Source organism: Mustela erminea, chromosome 5, assembly GCF_009829155.1.
Source record: "Mustela erminea isolate mMusErm1 chromosome 5, mMusErm1.Pri, whole genome shotgun sequence".
In the NCBI taxonomy this organism is placed as follows: Eukaryota; Metazoa; Chordata; class Mammalia; order Carnivora; family Mustelidae; genus Mustela; species Mustela erminea.
Window position 1 is genome coordinate 11,570,529 of NC_045618.1, and position 20,542 is coordinate 11,591,070.

The window sequence follows — 20,542 nt, forward strand, 5'->3', positions numbered from 1 at the left end:
TTCCCAGTAGAGGAACCTGACCAACCCAACCTCTGCCAGGTGATCAAGGTCAAGATCAATGGTGATAAGTCACGCTGGTAGGATATATTCTTTGTATGATGTGTTGAGAAAAGCTCTTTACTTCTGGGATTCTCCCCGTAAAAACACAGAGTCCTAATCAAATCATGGAAACAAAAGAAGCAAGACGAACCTCAGCTGCAGAGCATTCCATGAAATACCTATCAGTAACTCAAATCCATCAAGGTCATCAAAAAGAAGGAAAATCTGGGAAACTGTCAGAGCCAGGAGGAGCCTTAAAAGATGTGAGAGCTCTATGGGAAGTGGTGCCCTGGAGGGATCCTGGAGTAGAAAGAGGTTGTGGGGTACAGGGGTGGCTCAATTGGTTAAGTGTCCGACTTTTAATTTAAGCTCAGGTCATGATGTCCGGGTTGTGAGATCGAGCCACAAGCTGGGCTCCGGGCTCAGTGTGGAGTCTGCTTGACATTCTCTCTCTCCCTCTCCCTATGCCCTCCACTCCTTGCTCTCTCTCTCTCTCTCTAAAAACGAGAGAGAGAGAGAGACTGGGCGCAAGCAAGGAGTGGAGGGCATAGGGAAGGAAACAAGAGAGAGAGAGAGGATGTTACGTAAAAATAAAGGAAATTTGAATAATGTCATGGACATTAGCTACTAATAGTGCATTGATGTTGGTTCATTACCGGTAACAGGGGAGCCATACTAACATCGAATGTTGATAATGGGGAAACAGCATGAAGGAATATCTGGGAACTCTGTACTATCTTTAGCAATGAAAAAAAAATTCAAAACCATTCCAAAATTAAAAGTTTATTTAAAAAAGTAGCTCTACTCTATGCCATAGTATTTTCTACTGTAGAAACGGTATTTTGATTCCGTCTAGTACTTTCTAGTCATATAGTGCAGCTAAAGGGATTTAAAATACTGTGACAAGGGTCTAGACCTTAACTTGTATAATCCATGTCTCACTTCACCAGCTTGGGGTACAGAGTAAGGTCACATCTTTTTACACTTACGTGTTCATGGGCTCCCAACCAACCCCCTGTGGCTACATGGAGAGTCTAGTTGTCCTGCGCCAGCCGGCTTCTGTCCTCCCCAGGAGGGGGCCCCGCCCCCCTATCCATCTCTGGAGAACCTGGAGAGCCACCCTGCTTGTGGCATCTGTGCGGCTTTGCGTCAGGCCTGGGTCCCTAATGACCTGGGTCTCTGATGGCCCAGGCCCCTTCAGGTACCCAGCTCTCCGGGCCATGAAAAGACAGGCTTCCCGGTGGTGGTGAGGTCACGAAACCTCTCCAGCCTCAGTCACCAGAAAGCCTTGAGGACTCCAGAATGAAAACAGTGTCCTTTCCCCTCATTTTCAAGCCTGTCCATTTCCCGCTCCAGCATGAGCAACAGTCCTGCCCCTCCTTCCCCCAGGGGAGCACTGCACTAGATTTCCCTGCTATTTTTGTTCTGTGGGGGGTGGAGAAAGTCACTGCTGCCCGGTGGCTTTGTGACTTAGAGAGACGTGGCTCAGTCTCTCTTAGCAGACCTGGGAGGAGGCGTGAAATGGGGTGCTCCTTGCAATGGAAGAGAAAGGATGTGGGTTGGGGCCTGGTTCACCCAGCTCTGTGAGTTGATCGTATTTCACCTTCCTGGACCTCAGTGTTCTCATCTGCAAACTGGGGAGAGCGGTTTGAGGAAGGACGGGAAGAGTCCAGCCTGGTTGTGAGATTCGCTGGAGCCCAGGGTCTGGGCTCAGGGCAGAATTCCTGGACCTGGGGGTGCCCCCCAGCCTCAGGGATGGGTGGGGAGAGGGGAGCCTGGCTCTGACCCCACCTTAATCCTAACCCCATTCGGAGGCTTTGTTGCTATTGTTCTCTCAAGCGAGCTTCCAGAGAATACTGTTCCCTAGATGCTCTCAGATCCTTTCCAAGGAACAAGCGGTTCCCTCCCCCACCAGAGACCACAGTCACTAGATGGGGTTAGAATTTGCTTTTTTGTTTGCAAAATCCAAGTCTTTTCACTTTTCCCCTGCAAAGGGATGAAAAGGAATCCGGTGCGGGCCAGTCCCAGGGAAGATGAAAGCAGCTTTCCTGAGGTTCAATTCTTCCAGAGACAATCTTCCTCTTCCCTCCTCCCCTCCAACGCCTCCCCAACTTTCAATGTACCCAAGTGTATATTGTTTTTAAATGTCAAAGAGAAAAAGAAAAAGAAAAAGCAAGAGGGAGGGCAAAACCCTCTTGCTCCTGAATGTCACATTCTGGGGAGGGGAGAAGGGAGAAAGAACATGTGGCAGAATTAAAGAGATGCAGATTTTTTTTTTTTTTTGTCTACTAGTCCCTATTCAGGTCTCTCCTGTCCCTCCCACTCCCCTCCCCTGGTCGCATTGAAATGTCAAATGCAGCCCTTTGCAGCTGAAAAGGGGGTCCCTGGTGGGAATGGACTGCCCTTCTAACCTGCCAGTCCATGCTGGCTGTTCCCTTGTGCCCTTGTGTTTGCTTTGGCCCTGCTTCCCCCTTTCTTCCTGGAGGCGTTCTCCAGCAGGTGTTGTTGGGGATGGAGAAGGCCAGGCAGGCAGCGTGGTACCCTGGGGATGTGAAGGAGGCAGACTAGGACACCCTCAGCCCCTTTTTTTCCCCTGCCCCAGTTCCTCCAACATCAGGGCTGGCGCTCAAAGAAATCCTTCCCTGGGGGAGCTTTTCATTTTCTGTCCTGGAACAGAAAAGCCAGGGAGAGGTGCTCCGAGTGCCCAGAGTGCCTGGCTCTGTCTGGTCAGTTCTGTCCAGGTGCTTTGGAGGAGGGGGAGACACAGCAGAACAGTGACCTGCTTTACTAAAAATGCATAAACTAAGGTTGAGATGGTTTACTCTCCCCAGTGTTGGTGAGGGTCAGGGAAATGGGTGTTTCCCTAAATTGCTAGGAGAGTGTGGAGGGGCCAGGCACTGGGGTGATATTGCTCAGCCCCATTACAGAAAGTACAAATGCTAGACTGAATAATTCCCCGTCTAGGGATTTTTTTCCCGGAAAAAATACTTAAATACAGGAGGAAAGAGCACAAGGATGTTTGTCCCAGGAGTGCTTACAATGCAGCATGACTGGAAACATCCTGACTTTCTCTCTGTAGGATTAAAAAAGAAAAAGTTGGCACAACATCTCGTGGAATAGTATAGAGCTGTTAAAAATGATCCTGAAGATTTATAGTTGCTGGTGTGGAAAGAGAGCTACAGAAAAACTAAAGGAAATAGCAGCTTATAATATACTATAGGTAGTTAGTTCTTTCTTGTGCCTTTATACCAAATGATATAGATAAGTAGGAAAAAAGTCTATAAGGATTGACACACAGATTTTTATGTCTGAGGGTGCTAGGACTATGGGTGTTAGTCATCATCTTCTTGGTACTTGCCAGTAGTTTCTGATTTTCAGACATTCCTGTTATAATCAAAAAGAAATCAACAATAAAGTTATTTTTTTGAAAGTCTAAACTAACTCTTACCGCCTAGGTCCTATAATCCTGTCTTTTTCTTTGTGTTGTACAAATAAAAACTTCCTAGTAATTAAAATGCTTGCCTTATAACCCACAAGCAGAAGTTCATTGTTTTTGGCCCTTCAGAAACAAAGCAACTGATAACCAATAGGTTGCAAAATATAATAAAGTTTTATAATTTTTCCTCCAGTCACCTATTTAACCTCTATGGCTCATTCCGTGAAGAACGCTCCTTCTCTCTCCGGTGCTCCAAGCTGGACTAAGGCCACTTACCCAACTTCTCCTAGATGTCAGTCTGCTTTTCTCCTGATTTACTTGGTACAACATACCCCAACCCCCATAGCAGGATAGATCTCTCAATCTATTTTTTTTTTTTTAAGATTTTAAAAAAGATTTTATTTATTTATTTGACAGACAGAGATCACAAGCAGGCAGAGACGCAGGCAGAGAGAGAGGAGGAAGCAGGCTCCCTGCTGAGCAGAGAGCCCGATGCAGGACTCAAACCCAGGACCCTGAGATCATGACCTGAGCTGAAGGCAGAGGCTTAACCCACTGAGCCACCAGGCACCCCTCTCTCAATCTGTTTAAAAAGGAGACTGTCCTGGACAACCCAGGGCATGTAGATTTCACAGCAAAACATACCCTTTGTGAACATTGAGAGGTTTCTATAAGCCTTCCCATTTCTCCTGCCAAACATTTCTTCCCAAATGCACTGAAAGTTATTATTAGAATTCATGCGATTTTGCTCTAAGGGTTAAAACTGGGTCCCATTCCTAACATGTCTCACAGTAAGGTAAGGTCTTGGCTTTGCGTATCATATATCATGAAGGTCAAAGTCTTGACTCTTCTCTTCTAAATATAAGTCAGTATTTCTGGGAAACAGGCTGCAGGATTGACATGCGTCTCCAATTTATGCTCAAGTAGGAGTGGCTGGAGGAAATAAGAGGTTCAAGGTCAGCACTTGGGATCTCAGCTGCCATATTGGAACATTAGAGGTGCATGGCTTGAATGAGTGTGGCTGACTCTTGGAGCTCACATTCCTGCCAACCTTGAGCTGGATGGTAGTGAAAGTGGTAAAGAATGGATTCTACTTGGGAACTCTTGGAATTGCAAGAACGAGACTTCAGTCAAGAACTAGTCTCGATTCTGAATACAGCATGGACAAGTGGGGATTTATGGTCAGTGAGCAAAGTGGAGGTTAGTGGATGGAAAATCACTAAGAAGAAACTTCAGGGTTAAGGAGGGATTCTGGCTGAAGGTGGACCAGGGTGATTAGACATTTCCTGCCCATCATAGGGAGTGTGAGATTTGATCAAATATCTACAGGGATCCGTTATCGAGGGTGGGCGATAGTGAGGCAGACATGGAGTCCAAAAGTCGAGGTCTAGATGAGAAGAAGATTGAGAGGAACCTGGCCAGAGTTCAATCAAGAAGAGCCTCTCCATCAACCTTGCTGCTCTGGCCGGCTCTGTTTGTTGTTTGCTTCTCTGCTGGGATGCATGTCAGGGAGGGCTGGCGAGCCCTTCAGGTGACTTTAGCTGCTGTTGGGGATCCCTTGCACGGAAGCGTGCGTGCTTGTGGATGGATGGCTCGTGGCCATCTCCTTGCTGGGGTGCCCTTCCCTAAGGACCACAGAATGGAAAGAGGAACCAACGAAAGACTCCTCATCTCTTGCAAGGAGCTCATGGATGTGACCTATTCAGGGCTCAGGATGACCCAAGGTCAACCAGCCTCCAGAATGTCTCCCTGGTACCAGTCCCGAGGTCTGCCTGGTGATGCAGATACAGTTCAGTGTGGGGGGAAAACGAGAGCTGAAGGTGGGCGAGTGAGGGGCTGCTGCTTCCCTGGCCAAGAAGAACTTTGGGGAAATGGAAGACAGCTGGGTAGGAAACAGCAAGGTGCTCCCATGGACTTTTTCACTTGTTAACACAGGCCATGCTAAGCAACAGCTAGAAGGAGGCTTGGGCATCTGTGTCTGGCCAGAGCCCAGTTCTTTCACCATAAATAAGGGATCTTTTTCAAGGGCTGAGATGCATTCTCAAGAGTTTGTCTTTCTTTAGGGCTTTTGGTTGTCTTTTCTCTGATTCTCTGTGGTTCTTAGGTCTTTACAATCCTGCAGATGGAGGAAAAGCATAGCTTAAAAAACAAACAAACAAACAAACCACAAAACGATTTCTAGTGATAGCAGAATACCGAGTCTCAGATCCTCAAATTTTGCTGATGTTCAATTTTCTTCATTTTACGTATTTATTTACATATTTATTGCACTACCTTCCTTAGTGGGTCTTGGGGCTCCCACGGCTGATCATAAATGATGCTGTTCTGACTACCATTCTAGCTCCGTGTCATTTTTCCCAGTATGTCAGGCCACATGGAGGTCCTTGCTCTTCCCTATGATAGGGGCTCATTCACACCTTTGTCCCTTTACACCTGCCAGCAACTCTGCCTGGACCCTCCCTGACTTGCTTACCTCTAAAGCCCTCCATCCTTCAGTGGTAATCACAGAGTGCGGTCTCCTCTGAGATATGTGTCTGCCTCTGTCCACCCCTGCTAGAGCTCATCACACTCTGTTTTTTGTGGCTCCTCACATTCTGTTTTTTGTTGGAAAGCTTTCCTGAAAATTGTCCCTCTTCTGGACTAGTCTTTGGTCTTCTTGAGGATGTGGAATGTTTATTGCTGAATGGATCAACAGATGATTTAAGTGATGGGTGAATGGCACCTGCTGTCTTTCTCTTTTTCTGCCTTTTTCCTGTTCCCATGCTAAAGAGTCCTTAATCCCAGGTGAACTAAAATGATGTGATCACATCCTCATAAAATAATTCCATCAGGAGCAGGTGGTCTGATTCCCTGTTTTCTGCTTCTAAGGAAGCCCCGAGATCAGTGGTCTCCAAAGTTGTTCAGGTGTGGAACGTTGGGAAGTTACTGTATTCCTTATTGGGGGGGGGAAGCACTAGGAAATATGAATGTACTTGTCTTCATCATGTAAACTAGATAATAAAAAACTAAATAACTGATGACTAGAATATATGACAAATGTAAGCTATATAACGAAACTATAAAACTATAAAACTATAAACTATAAAACTAAATAACTGATGACTAGAATATATGACAAATGTAAGCTATATAAGATTGCATCCAAGGGCATGTATGTGGGTCCAGAGGAAACCAACAAAAAGCAAATTCTCCAAAGTTCAAGCCCTTAAATGAATCATAAGTGTATTCCTCCACGTTTTTTAAATTAATATTTATTTGCTGATTATTTATTTATTCATTTGATCTGTGAGTGCTCATTCGTAAAGAAGCAAAAATCGGTGATAAGTCTTTAAGAAAACAGTTTTTGGAGAGCAGCTTAAGATCGAGAACATTTTATCCATGAATGTGTTGGACACTGTGCTAAGGGCTTTGCATGGATTATCCGAGGTATCCTTACTCCCCCCACTGAAGTGGGCATTTTCTTATTTCATCCTCCTTATGAAAAAGCAGAGGATTGGTATGAAAGGATAAATGTTTTCAAAAAATAAACTCATGACTTGCATATAACATGAAGACATATCAGAGATTTTTTTTAACTCGTTAATTAATGAGAGAAGCTGTGTAGGGGTGACAGTGGGCTCAAGGGAGAATCCACAGACCGGAGCACACGCTGGTGGTCAGGAACGCTGGAACCCCGGAACGCCTTGTGAACGCATCAATATCCGCCGGGCAGTGATCCATCAATTCCCTTTCCACAGGATGCAGCTGCGGTTCTGTGGGAAACTTTCAGTGATAAGCACAGGCTTGCCAAGTAGCTTTAAGTCAATGCAAAGTGTCGGGACGTAAGCAACTCAGAGGATATGCGAGGCAGAACACCCAGTTATTTTTTTCTGTCCATTTCAACATCTTTCCCAGGTGTTCATGGGTTACAAAAACTAACAGAGGGTTTTAGAGGGGTGGCGGGGGCAGGAGATTGGGTGAGCCTGGGGGTGGATATTAAGGAGGGCACGTATTGCATGGAGCACTGGGTGTGGTGCATAAACAATGAATTCTGGAACACGGAAAAGAAATTAAAAAAAATTTTTTTAAAAAAGTAAGGAGTTAGTTTAAGGTCACGTGGTCAGGATGCAAATCCCAGCAACCCAGAGCCAGCTTAAGAACAACCAGATGAGGGGCGCCCAGGTGGCTCAGTCATTGGGCATTTGCCTTCAGCTCAGGTAGTGGTCCCAGGGTCCTGGGATCGAGCCCCTCCCCTCTCCCTCATCGGGCTCCCTGCTGGGTGGGGAGCTTGCTTCTCCCACTCCCCTCCCCGCTTGTGTTCCCTCTCTTACTGTGACTCTCTCTGTCAAATAAATAAATAAAATCTTAAAAAAAAAAAAAAAACCAAACCCAAAAAAAGAGCTGAGCTCTTTTTTGGAGTTGCTCTTCTGCCATTGTTTGATTATCTTATTCACATATTGTTCTGTGTAAAAACACCGCACTGGATACGTTTTAGGAAATACAAGGAACTCACGGTTATTGAGTTAATAGGACAAGTGCCTGAGTCAAGATCTCACTTTATCTTAACAACAGCCACATTAAGGGAGGTGTTAGTAACCCTCATTTTACAGAAGAGCAAGTAGGTTGAGCGGGATTCTCAAAGTTGCAAGGCTAGCATCGTGGAGTTGTGATTCAAACACATATCCCTCTTTCATTGTTAAAGATTTATTTATTTATCAGAGAGAGAGAGAGAGGGAGCTCAGAGCAAGTGCACACAAGCAGGGCAGGGGAGCCACAGGCAGCGGGAGAAGAGGGAGCAGGGAGCCCAGTGTGGGATTGGATCCTAGGATTAGGATCCTGACCTGAGCTAAAGGCAGACCCTTAATTTACCAGATTGAGCCCCTCAGGTGTCCCCACGGGCCCCTCTTCCTGCTGAGCCTATTGCTATTCTAACAGAAGGGGGAGTGTGTGTCCTGCTGTGGCCTGGGGGGTGCTTCCGAAGAAGACAGGGGTGCTTGGGTGGCTCAGTGGGTTAAAGCCTCTGCCTTCGGCTCACGTCATGATCCCAGGGTCCTGGGATGGAGCCCCCCAGGGTCCTGGGATCAAGGCCCACATCGGGCTCTCTGCTCGGCAGGGAGCCTGCTTCCTCCTCTCTCTCTGCCTGTCTTTCTGCCTACTTGTGATTTCTGTCAAATAAATAAATAAAATCTTAAAAAAAAAAAAACCACAAAAACACTTTTTTTTTTTTTTTTTTGGTCCTCTGCTCAGTGGACCAAAATTTGTCTGTGTTCAGCAACCTTGAAGTGCCAAAGGTTCTTCTCCCCTCCCTCATTCCTGCCAGTCCTAAGCTATTGAAGGACATTGATTTTGGACTGGTGGTGTGTTTTTGCAGCTGTGCACAGGCTGGTTTAACAGGACAAAGTAATTCTCTTAAGGCATTAAGAGTATTCTTAAAATGCTGTAAGCTGCAGATTGACTGCAGGACATCAGCTCTAAGCTCTGCTCCCCCGACCCCTCCTCCCCTGCCGAAGAAACCACGCAGTATTTTCCAGCGCTCACTATGCCATACCCTGGGGCTGACATTCCTGATCCTACTCACGGGAGACTTCCTTCGGGTTCTCCAAGCGTGGCCCCTTCATCCCCTTCATCAGAATGACCCGATGTTGGTATAAAATGCACTTTTGTCAATAGCGCTGGAGACTTAGTGAATTAGAAACACAAGGAGGTGAGGGCTGAACTCACCTATTTCTATTTTCAAGATTCAAGTGTCTATTTTCAAGATTCATCCTAAGGGATTTTGGGGGCCCCACAAGTGTAAATTCTTGGGCTCTGGATTCGGACTGGCCTGGATGTGGTACTGACCACACTGTCTGTGTGATACTGGGCAAGTTAATTCCATGCTTCAAGACTGGCTTTTCTCATTTGAAAAGTGGGGATAATTACAGTGGTGAAGAGTGAATGAGATAATCCACAGGAAGCACTTGGCACAGGGCCTGGCACCGGCTATGTTCCCAGTAAGTGTCAGCTATTAATGTATTTCATTGATTCTAAGATGCTCTTTTTTTTTTTTCCTTTCTTTCCCATATTAACCTCTCTGAAATCGGTCTGCTTCTCAAAACTGATGGCATGTCAGGATCTCAATGGTGGCAATTTTTCCTTCTTAGTTGTCTCTAAAACAATGGTGCATCTTACAATAGACGGTGTCTCAGACCTTGCTCCTGGGGCATCGTGTCGTGAGCACAAGGTCTCCTGGAGGAGTGTTGGAATTTGGGGAATCTCAGGTCTCTGGAAGCAGAGCTCATCTTCCCACCGGTCCCTGAACAGAAGCATCAAATGACAGCTAAATAAAAAATGGCGGGCAGGCCCGCCCCTCTCTGGAGGAGTCCCCATGGTTTCAAATGTACTTGTTCAGTCTCCCATCTTAGGGCCATGTTTCCTTTTTAGGACATTTTGAACCGTAACTAGATGGGACAGGAGAGGTGGGGGCACTGCTGACCTTGTTCTCCACGCCCCATTTCCAGATCTGTCTCGTTGGATTTCTCTAGGTCTCTTGGCTTCCACAGCCTTCCTTTCCCTTTGGGTCCTCTTTTCAGGGAAGGATTTCGAGACCAAACTCAGGGTGCAGAAGGAGCCAACAAAATCCAGAACGCTGCTTGACCCGAGATAGCACATCGAGGAGAGCGCCACCCCCCCCCCCCCTCCAGGGACCCTTCCTTTGCTCAGGGCTCGAGTCCTCTCAGCTGTGTGATCAAAACGGGACATGGCAGCCAGATGGCTATGGGGGAACATTTGCTTCATGGTGTTGTTTTTAAGGTGATCTATATGAAGGAATCGGCTTGAGGAGTGCTTGGCTTCCTTAGAAAAAGCACCATCTGGGTTTAGATTTCATATTTACTATTTTAAAACTTTTCGATTAGATGCCCCCCTCCCTCCTCTGGGGGTTTCGCAGGCTTGCCTGGGGGAGTCTCTCTTTAAGCATTCCTTTCTTTCCCAAACCCTGGGACAAATGTTCGTTTTTCTCACCTATTCATCAAGGCCCTGGGCCTTCGGAAAGTACTAAGGAGCTCAGTGGTGGCTTGGGAACCTGGTGCCTGCCTTGGGGTTGGGGTGGGGGGTCGGGCGGGAATGTTTCACTCAGAACAGTGCTTGGCAGGCCCACTTCCTGCCCCACGCGGGCATTCACCATGGAAAGCTGGGGCAGGGGGTGGTCTTGGCACATTTGCAATGCCCACTGGAAGCCCTCAGTTTTGAGAGGGAAAGGAACTTTCTCATGGGTTTTCCGCTCCAAGAGTATCAATCAGCCTCAGAGAAACACAAGTGAGGCACGAAGTGGTTTCCTAGCAGGAACAGTGATTACAAAGGCCACCGGCTGGCTTTGTATCTTTTGTTCCTGCTGGCGCCTTAGTCGGAATTTTGGGGCGGCCCAAGTGCAGCCTTGGCTTGCCTGGGTCTGCTGATCCTGGAAGTCAGGCAGGAGAGAGGAAGGAAAAGGTGCCGGTAGGGAGAAAGCCCAGCTCTGGAGTCCTTGCTGTGGCTCTCTCCCTGTCGCTCACATGATGAATGGCTTTCTGCAAATCTCTGGGCTGTCGATCCTTGATGTGTCAACAGGGAAGGATTAGACCAGTCTCGTCGGGGGGGTTGTGAAATTTACGTGGGTGTCAGAATCAGCTGGGCACTAAGTTGGTGCCCCTTAGAAATCACTCCCTGCCTGCACTTTTACCTTCCCTCTTCCCTTGGAGGATAGAATTCCTATCTCATGTGATTTACATGATTTTTGAAATGTAGTCGAAGCAGGGGAACGAGGGAGGATTTAAACAAGGGGGAAGAAAGTAAAGTTGTTCTCCCCCCACATCCCGTTTACCTCCCCACCAAAACTTGTTGACACTTTGCTTGGGTGACTGGGCAGAAGGTACCCAGCCGTGACTGGTCACCGTATTTCCTTTCCCAAAGCCACCTCCACTGGACCCCGCCCTGCTGGTCTGTTTTGCGCTCAGCGGAGCTGTGGGGTGCAGGGAAAAGGGACCCTTGCCAAGGTGAAGAGTTTTATCTGGCTTCCTGACAGCTGTGAGAAATCCTGATTGACAACAGAGCAGAATCCAGGCAGGGAGCTTGGAGGATGGCACAATGCATAGAAGCCCTAGGGCAGGAGACAGGTCCCTACGTGTGAATTTTGAGAGGCATTATTGGTTTCAGATAGATTTTTCATTCTCATATTAGAAAGGAGTGCTTCTTTAATATGGGATCAAAAACTATGTCAGACTATAATGAAGGGCACTTGCTTCAGTGCAGAGAAGGGTCTGTGTAGAAACGATGACCCAGCGCCCGGGGAAGGCGACGTGGGCTTTGTGCTAACAAGAGCAGTTGAATTTGAATTTAGAGCACTCGCTGTGTGCTGTGAATGGCTCTTGGAAGCCAGCAGCCTCTGCGGAAGAGACCCAAAGGGTTTCTAATATGCAAATGCTGCTCGGTAGGAAGCCCCCAGGATAAAGAAGTCACACGAAGCTCATTCATCATTTTTATACAGGTGGGTTCCTGGACTGATTTTGAGATTTCATCAGTGTGCAAATTAATTAAGCTATTAAAAGGTGACGCAGAAGCATGCACGGGCATCTTTGGCCTTCTCTGACAAGGAGCACACTGCTTTGGGTCTAATTGTCAGAATAATTATTTTCTCCCCTGCAAACTCCTGGCAGAAAATTCAGCACGATGCATTGGTGTGCTTTTAATTATCCACAGGATCTGAGGATGGGGGCTACATGGGATATATTTTTATGAACTATCTAGATTTGTATATGTGGAAAAATACCTATCAATCCTTCCAGCCAGATTCATTTATTTTAAGCAAATCATGGTGTCAGATATAGGTCTGGGGCTTGGGGGCTCCATGATAGGTATTTGCCTTCATGATAAATGGATTTCATCTCCATTTGCCTGAGTGACAAAAAAAAAAAAAAAAAAAAAAGTGAGGTTTTGTCAACCTGCACTTGCTGCCTGCAAGCCAGATTTTCGGTGGGTACTGTTCTCATAATTGGCATTAACAAGACATTTCAAAATATAGGCTAAGGGCCAGAACAGAGCAATTGAAGAAAACTAATCTATTCTGTGGAAATGTAAACCATTTGGACCCAGTATGCAAGGGTATGTTAAACTGAAAACAGCACAGGTAGCAAGAACAGAATGTCTTCCATTTATTCAGGGCTCCATTTATTAATTTGCTCAATTAATTTAGTCAGTTTATTAATTTGGTGGCACCTGACCTGTGCCAATCCGTGAGTTAGATCCTGGGGATCCAGAGTACAGGGTTGTCACGGGAACAGGTGGATAAGCGTTTGTTCAAATGGCTGGGCACCCAAAGTAGAGTGCGCAATGGAAGGATGGGCGGAGTGGTCAGAAAAGGGATCTTGATGGTGGGAATTAACCAGAGGAAGTGTGTGCGCCTACGTGTCCACCCACGCGCATGCGCATATGTACATATGCTCAGCTCTGCTGGTGGTGAAATGGAAAGAGGTACTGAGGTCCTGGGGTAGGAAGGAGATTACCACATACTTTAGTTTGGATTGGCTTTCATAACAAAGTGCCTCAGGCAGAGTGGCTTAAACAGCGAGAGTTACTGTCTCAGGGTCTAGAGGCTAAAAATCTGAGGTGGTGGTGTAGGCAGGGCTGGTGTCTTCTTAGGCCTTTCCCGTTGGCTTCAAGAGGGCTACCTCCTCTGTGTGTCTTCACACGGCTTTCCTCTGTGCGTGTCTGTGTCCACATTTTCTCTTCTTCTAAGAACACCGGTCATACCAGTGTAGGGCCCACCCTCACGATCTTATTTTAACTTAATTACTTCTCAACATAGCTTCTCTCCAAATATGGTTACCTTCTGACCTACTTGGGGTTGAGACTTCAACATAGGAATTTTGAGGGGGACACACCTCAACCCATAACACTCTATGGGGCAACAGAATTCAAATTTCTGAGATTCAGAATTGAATGCTAGTAACAGGTGTAATTTGTGAGAGAGGTTATAGAGTTTAAAGAAATTTAATCCTACCCATGCTGAGTTATTGTGAATGAGTCACAAATTCAAGCCATGATAGAGAAACAGTGGAAGGAGGAAGAACTGATGTCGTCCCCATCTTATTCAGGGAAATGCAAGCTTTGATAATTAGATTCAGAAAGTGAAAATCCTCCTGCTAAACCCTAAAGCAATAGATGTGGTTGTACAACATTGCCAAGACTAAATTGTCACTGAATCGTTTCCTTTAAAATGGTTCATTTCATATGAATTTCACATCAATAAATAAAAACAAAAACAAAACAGAGCAAAGCAAAATGACAGGCATCCATTGGTAGAATTAAAAAAAAAATTTAAATTCAATCAGCCAACATATAGTACATTATTAGTTTCCGATGTAGAGTTCAGTAATTCATCATGGTAGAATTTTTAAAGCGATGAAGATAAAGTTCACAACTCGAGAGTAGATTAAAAAAAAAACAAAAAAATAGGCCCTAAAAGCAAATGAGAGCAAATAAATATAGCATGACAACCTCACAGCCAAAATGCACAAAATGATTTGATAGACATAAGACAACTATGAGCTAAGATGATAAATATATATGATTTACACTCTTTACAAAGGCTTTCAAGTTGTATTTAAAAACCAGTGACTTATATAGTCTGCTGACACGGAATACCTCTAAAATAAAATGTGGCAAGATTGAAAATAAAATAACAAAGGAAAGTTGGACACACAACCCAGATTTCAAGAAAGCACGGCTGGCACTGTTAACGTTCACAAAAGGGATCTTCAAAGCAAAACGCATTAAATGGGAAAAGGAGTCATGTTATGTCAGTAAGTTGTATGTTCTACAGTAGATGTACTTTTGAAGTGTGCACAATGTCCCAGTTACTATGCTGGGCACGCGTCCTGCATTATTTCTTTAAAGTCCTTTGACGCATGTGCTGTTATTATCCTCATGTCAGATGAAGGGTAACCAGGATTAGAGCATCTTGCAGCTAATCGGGGATAGACTAAGAATCTGATCTCAGAGCCTGATGCTTAATCACCACAACCCACTTCACGCACCCAGCAGTCTCCTAGCGTATGTGTCAACCAATGGTATTTAAAATAGAGGTTCACAGTGAAGTAGTGTCATGTTTTGCACCATCTTTACCAACCTTTGTGAGTGGTGATTAAAACTTATGTGGTCACAAAGGAAATATCAGCAGATTCCAGACTGATTGTGGAAACTGTCCAGACCATGTTCTCTGACTCCAACGCCATGAAAATCGAAACTATTAATAAAAATTAAATAAAAATATCTATCTGATCACTTAAGAAATAAAACGAGAAGACCCTTTCATACCTCTCCAAAACTCAAAACCATTTCTTAATGGTTTGTTGGGAAGTTAATAGAAAGGGAACACTTCTCTCAAAACATATGAAATGTCGCCAAAGTTGTCCTTAGAGGCCACATGGTAACAGCAAATGATTATGTTTTTAAAAAAGAAAGATACAAAGAAATAGATGGCATACTCATTCAGGAAAACAGGTAAGAGATAAAATAAGATGCAAGTCAGTGGAAAAGGTAATTGAAGCAGAAATTCTGATTTTAAAAAGGGGGAGCCCCCTAACCCCCCGGTTTAATTGACTAAAAATCTAAGAGCTGGTTTTCTGGTTGAATTTCTGGAACACTTAGGAAAACAAAAGAGACAACGGAAATTCAGAGGAACAAACAGCTATAATCATAGATCTGGAGATTTTAAAATTTTAAGGGAATTAATACTATGGAAAAAATGGGAAATTTCAAAGGAATGGATGATGGACATTTTGCTAGGAAGAATAAAAATTGTTCTAAGAATAAAAAGCTTCAAACAAATCAGTGTACTTGGAAGAAATATAAAATTGTTAAAGAATTTATTCAAAAATTTATCTTAAGGCCAGACAAATTTCTCTTGCTGTTTAAACTTTGAAGGGAGAGCTAATTTCTGTGCTGAAAAAAAAAAACCTCATGGAAAATAATTCTAATTTTACAAAGCTGGCTTAATGTGGATCTTAAAACTTCTCATCGATAGCACAAATAAGAAAATTATAAGTGCATATTTTATATGATGTAGATGTAAAATTTGAAATCATGAAAGCTAAATTCAAAACTGGGATTTATGTAAAGAATCCAAGGACAGTTTTATATGTGGAAATTTTTCTGATTGGTCATGCCATGTGAGCCAAAACAAACCTGATAATATCAGTTAATGCTGAAACATAATTGATAAAACTCAATGCACACTCAGATTTTAAAATGCTAGCCCCATAAAACATACTAAAGTAATAGCCACTTTGCCATTTATACAAGGTCCAACAATAATAGGAGGTCGTAGTAGGGAAAATGATTGTATTAAAATAGCAACAAAAACCATAAGAGTAATACTATAAAGGGACCTTTATATGAGGACTCCTAACTTTTATTAAGAGACTGGGTGGCTCAGTGGGTTAAAGCCTCTGCCTTCAGCTCAGGTCATGATCTCAGGGTCCTGGGATCAAGCCCCGCATTGGGCTCTCTGCTCGGTGGGGAGCCTGCTTCCTCCTCTCTCTCTCTCTGCCTGTCAAATAAATAAATAAAATTAAAAAAAAAAAAGACAGTAAAGGGGGCACGTTGGTGGCTTAGTCGGTTGAACATCTGACTCCTGGTTTTGGCTCAGGTCATGCTCTCAGAGTCCTGGGATGGATCCCCATGTCAGGCTCTGCGCTCAGCATGGAGTTTGTTTGAGATTCTCTCCCTCTCTCTCTGCCCCTCCCCCTGCTTACTATTGCTCTCTAAAATAAATAAATAAATAAATAAATAAATAAATCCTAAAAAAACAAAGATAATAAAGGAGAGTCAAATGATAGGGGGAGCTATTATTCTGTATGACTTAATGATATAAAGATATTAGTTTGTTCCAAGTTAACTACAGGCTTCATAAATGTCAGTCACAATTCCCACTGTAATTCTTTGGGGGAGGAATTTGACAAATAAGTCTGAAGTACATGATGCCAGAGATATAAAATGTATAAAGTTACAGTCATCAAACAAGAGACCTATTAGTGATAGGCTGAGTGGTTAATCTTTTAATTCAAATCTGTGTAAGAGCTTAGGGTCTAAACAAGGACACACCATACAATGGGAAATAGATTGACTCTTTCAACAAATGATATTGGTTCTTTGTGGGAAAAATCAAGTCAGAGTTGCTCCTTACTTCAAACACCAAAATAAATTCCAGATGGAGTCAAGATTTAAATGCAAAAATATTCTGCTGCTTTGCTAATCAAGCAATGCAAATTAGAGTGAAATGTTACTTTCTCTTTCTGTGATATTGGCGAAGATTTTTAAAAAACAACAACAAACACTTGATTTTGGTAGAGTGTCGTGGGGAGGGCCTGTCACAGACTTCAGGTCCCAATTTAAATGAATTTAGCTCTCTGAAGAGGGATATTTATTAAAACCCTCTAAAAAAGTTCAAGCTCTGTGACCTACAGATTCCATGTCTTGGCATCTATCCCAGAGAAAAAAGATAGATAGATAGATAGATGATAGGTAGATAAAGAAACAAAGCCTCCATATTTTAATCATATTTGTAATAAGGTCCAATAACTGGGAATTTGTTAAATATCACACAGTCTTAAGGATGAAATATTTATTTATATACTTATAAATAAGAATTTTGAAGACTATGTAATGACAAATAAGATACTCATGATGTAATGTTAAACAAAAAGGATGATATAAGCAGTACATGCCTATATAAAACAAACTCAATTTTATTAAAAAATACAATTGCAAATATGTACAGGGAAATATTAGCAGTGGTCATCTGGTGTGTGCGATTATAAAGATTCTTATAGTGATTATATTTTTTAAATTTTCTAAATTGAAAATTCAGTAATTTTGTGAATAGAAAAATAATTATTTTAAAAAAAAAAACCTACCGAATGCAAGCTGGTGTAACCACTCTGGAAAACAGCACGGAGTTTCTTCAAAAGGTTGAAAATAGAGGTGCCCTACGACCTAGCAATCGCACTACTGGGTATTTACCCTAAAGATACAAATGTAGTGATCCAAAGGGGCACGTGCACCTGAATGTTTATAGCAGCAATGTCCACAGTAGCCAAACAATGGAAAGAACCTAGATGTCCATCAACAGATGAATGGATAAAGAAGATGTGGTATGTATGTGTATATCTATATGTATATCTATCTCTCTCTATATATCTATATAGAGATAGATATCTATCTCTATATAGATACATATATATATAGGAATACTATGCAACCATCAAAAGAGATGAAATCTTGCCATTTGCGATGATGTGGATGAAACTAGAGCGTATTATGCTGAGCGAAATAAGTCGATCAGAGAAAGACAATTTTCATATAATCTCCCTGATATGAGGAAGTTGAGAGGTGGGGTTTGGGGGGTCAGAGAAGAATAAATGAAAGTGATGGGATCAGGAGGGAGACAAACCATAAGAAACTCTTAATTCACAAAACAAACTGAGGGTTGCTGGGGGGAGGGGAGTAGGGAGAGGGGGGTGGGATTATGGACATTGGGGAAGGTATGTGCTATGGTGAGTGTTGTGAAGTGTGTAAACCTGGCAATTCACAGACCTGTACCCCTGGGGCTAATACTACATTATATGTTAATTAAAAAAAATTTAAAAAACCCCCACCAAGTCAAACAATAAAAAAAAGTTAAAGGTAAAGAACTGAAGTAAAAACAAGTGGAAGAGGGAGAAATAAATGTTTAATTATTAAGGCACTCAGAAGAATTTGAAGGTATGAAAGAAGGAAAATGATCATAAACACAATTGTTCATAGATGTAATACTTGTAAATTAAAAGCTAATTGTCTGAAGATCAAAACCAAATTAAAAAGTTAACACCAAGCTGAAAAAAATACTTGCAATAAAATTGATAAGGCCACAATAAATGAGAAAAGAACCCCTAACTCCCTTTTAAATATAGAAATGGTCAAATTATATTAAAGGATAATTCAATAATAGAAAAAAATCAAAATATTGAGTATGCACAAGGAAAAAAATTTCCAGAAACCAAAGAAATACATATTAAAACTAGACAGAAATATTATAGCTTCAGAAAAATATTTACAGAGATGATAAGTGTTCATAATCTCATACTGAGAATGTTAAGGTGAGTGAACTATGTGCTTGATTTTATGAAACTAAATGAATTATAAAATGGCTGGAAGGACACATACCAGATATAACGACGATGGCTATTTTGAGTTAGGGAGATTAAAGGTTATTTTGAAGCTTTTCTTTAATGGTGTTCCACACACTTTGTACATAGCAAATATTATTTTAGAAGCAATTATGAGCAATGAATTTGTCCATATGCAAATGCATCCATGATCACTATCTTTCATGGGAAGGACACCCCCTGAATTATGGACAGGCCTTCTAAACGACAGAGCATCAGCTCTTCTCAGGTATCTGTCCCAACAGAAATCTGGACCCACTGGGAACAAAGAAGGATTGAGAAACATTTACCACTGGTCTAAATATTCCTGCTTTCCAACCGGGCTTCCTGATGCCCTAGGAGCTCAGTGGAGTTCCCTAGGGGTACCAGGATGCAGAGGGAGCCCCACAGGGATCTCCTCCCCCACTCCCTCCCTCTTGCTTCTTCCTTCTTCCCCATTCACCCCTCCTTTCCCACATCACCAACATTATGGCTCAACGATTTCATCTTTAAAAGATAAACAGTAATAACAAACTTTTTAAAAAATGGGGTTCTCAAGTGTTTACAGAGAGGCTCTGGAGCTGAGAACTCCACTGGGTTTCTCCTTGGCAGGATTCTAAAATATCCCCAAGGTGGACGCCCGCTTTCCGCCTGGCCACTTCTTCTGGAAGAAGACTCCCTTCTTGTCACCCCAGTTCTCTTGGTAGAAATGAACCGAACCACTCACGCTATCTCCACACCTCCGTCCTGGCCTCTGGAAACCCACAGAACAAACTTCACCCCTTTCCTTTTTTCAGAGTAGAACCCATGTCTTGGTAGAAAATACAGGTAAACAAGAAGAAGAAAATAAGAATCAGCTGGAATCCAGCCATCCAAATAGAACTGAGGTGTGCAACTCTGGGTGGGCGGGCTTTCAGGTTGGTGTTTGTCCGTATAGACTTTTCAAAAAAAATGAAGGAACGGTGCATATAGTTTTCGCTTTTCTTTTTTTTTTAATTTAAATTCAATGAATTAACATATAATGTATTGCTTGTTTCAGAGGTAGAGATCAGTGATGCTGAATATACTTCCTTTTAAACTTCATTTTAAAAAAAAACTTCATTTTTTTTTAAACTTTTCAATACACAGACATCTCTCACTAAACTTTTCAGTTATCGCTTAGTGAAAAAATTGAAGTTCTGTGCGAAAATGCTCATCAGGGGTCTAGCCCTCATTCTCCTAAAAGGGAAGAGTTGTCGAGGCTGTAGATCAGTCGCAAACTTTCAGCCCATCTCCAGGGCTGTCGTGAAGATTAAGAACAGCTAATGGGATAAGCACAAGGGACACCAGAGAAAGTTCGGCCCCTGTTGGCTGGTGGGGTTCATCCTTGCTGCTTCTCCTTCTGAGGGAGAGTCAGGCAAAATGCTTTCTCATCCTCAGGGAGAGTCATGGGCTCTGCAAGACGGAGCGGGTTCTCTTTCATCACGAACGTGGGAGGTCTGGCCTAGGCCCTTCTCTTGAGACACGCCTTCCTGGGGTCTGAGTCCTGAACCTTGGGCTGCCTCTCAGGTGTTCACATGTCCGAGTTGCCTCTCATCTTACACGGAGGGTTCTGAGCCGAGGTTGTGATCCGGGGCCAGGGGTGCATAAGTCCAGGAGGAATGACATGAATAGTTTCCCGGTGTCTTGGTGTCGCTCTCCATTCGCTACCTCCCGAGAAAGGAGTACTGCTGCCAAGGAATGAGTGAAAGGAGGGGAAGATTGCCACACTCGTGTATTTCTGAGGTCGTGTGGATTTAGAAATTCTCCTCGGAAAGCCCAGCCGTGACATTCAGTCAGAAAGGCAGGCAGAGCAGGAACCAGGCCTAGCGGGCTGGCAGGAAAGCCAGGTTCCCATGGGTTTTTATAA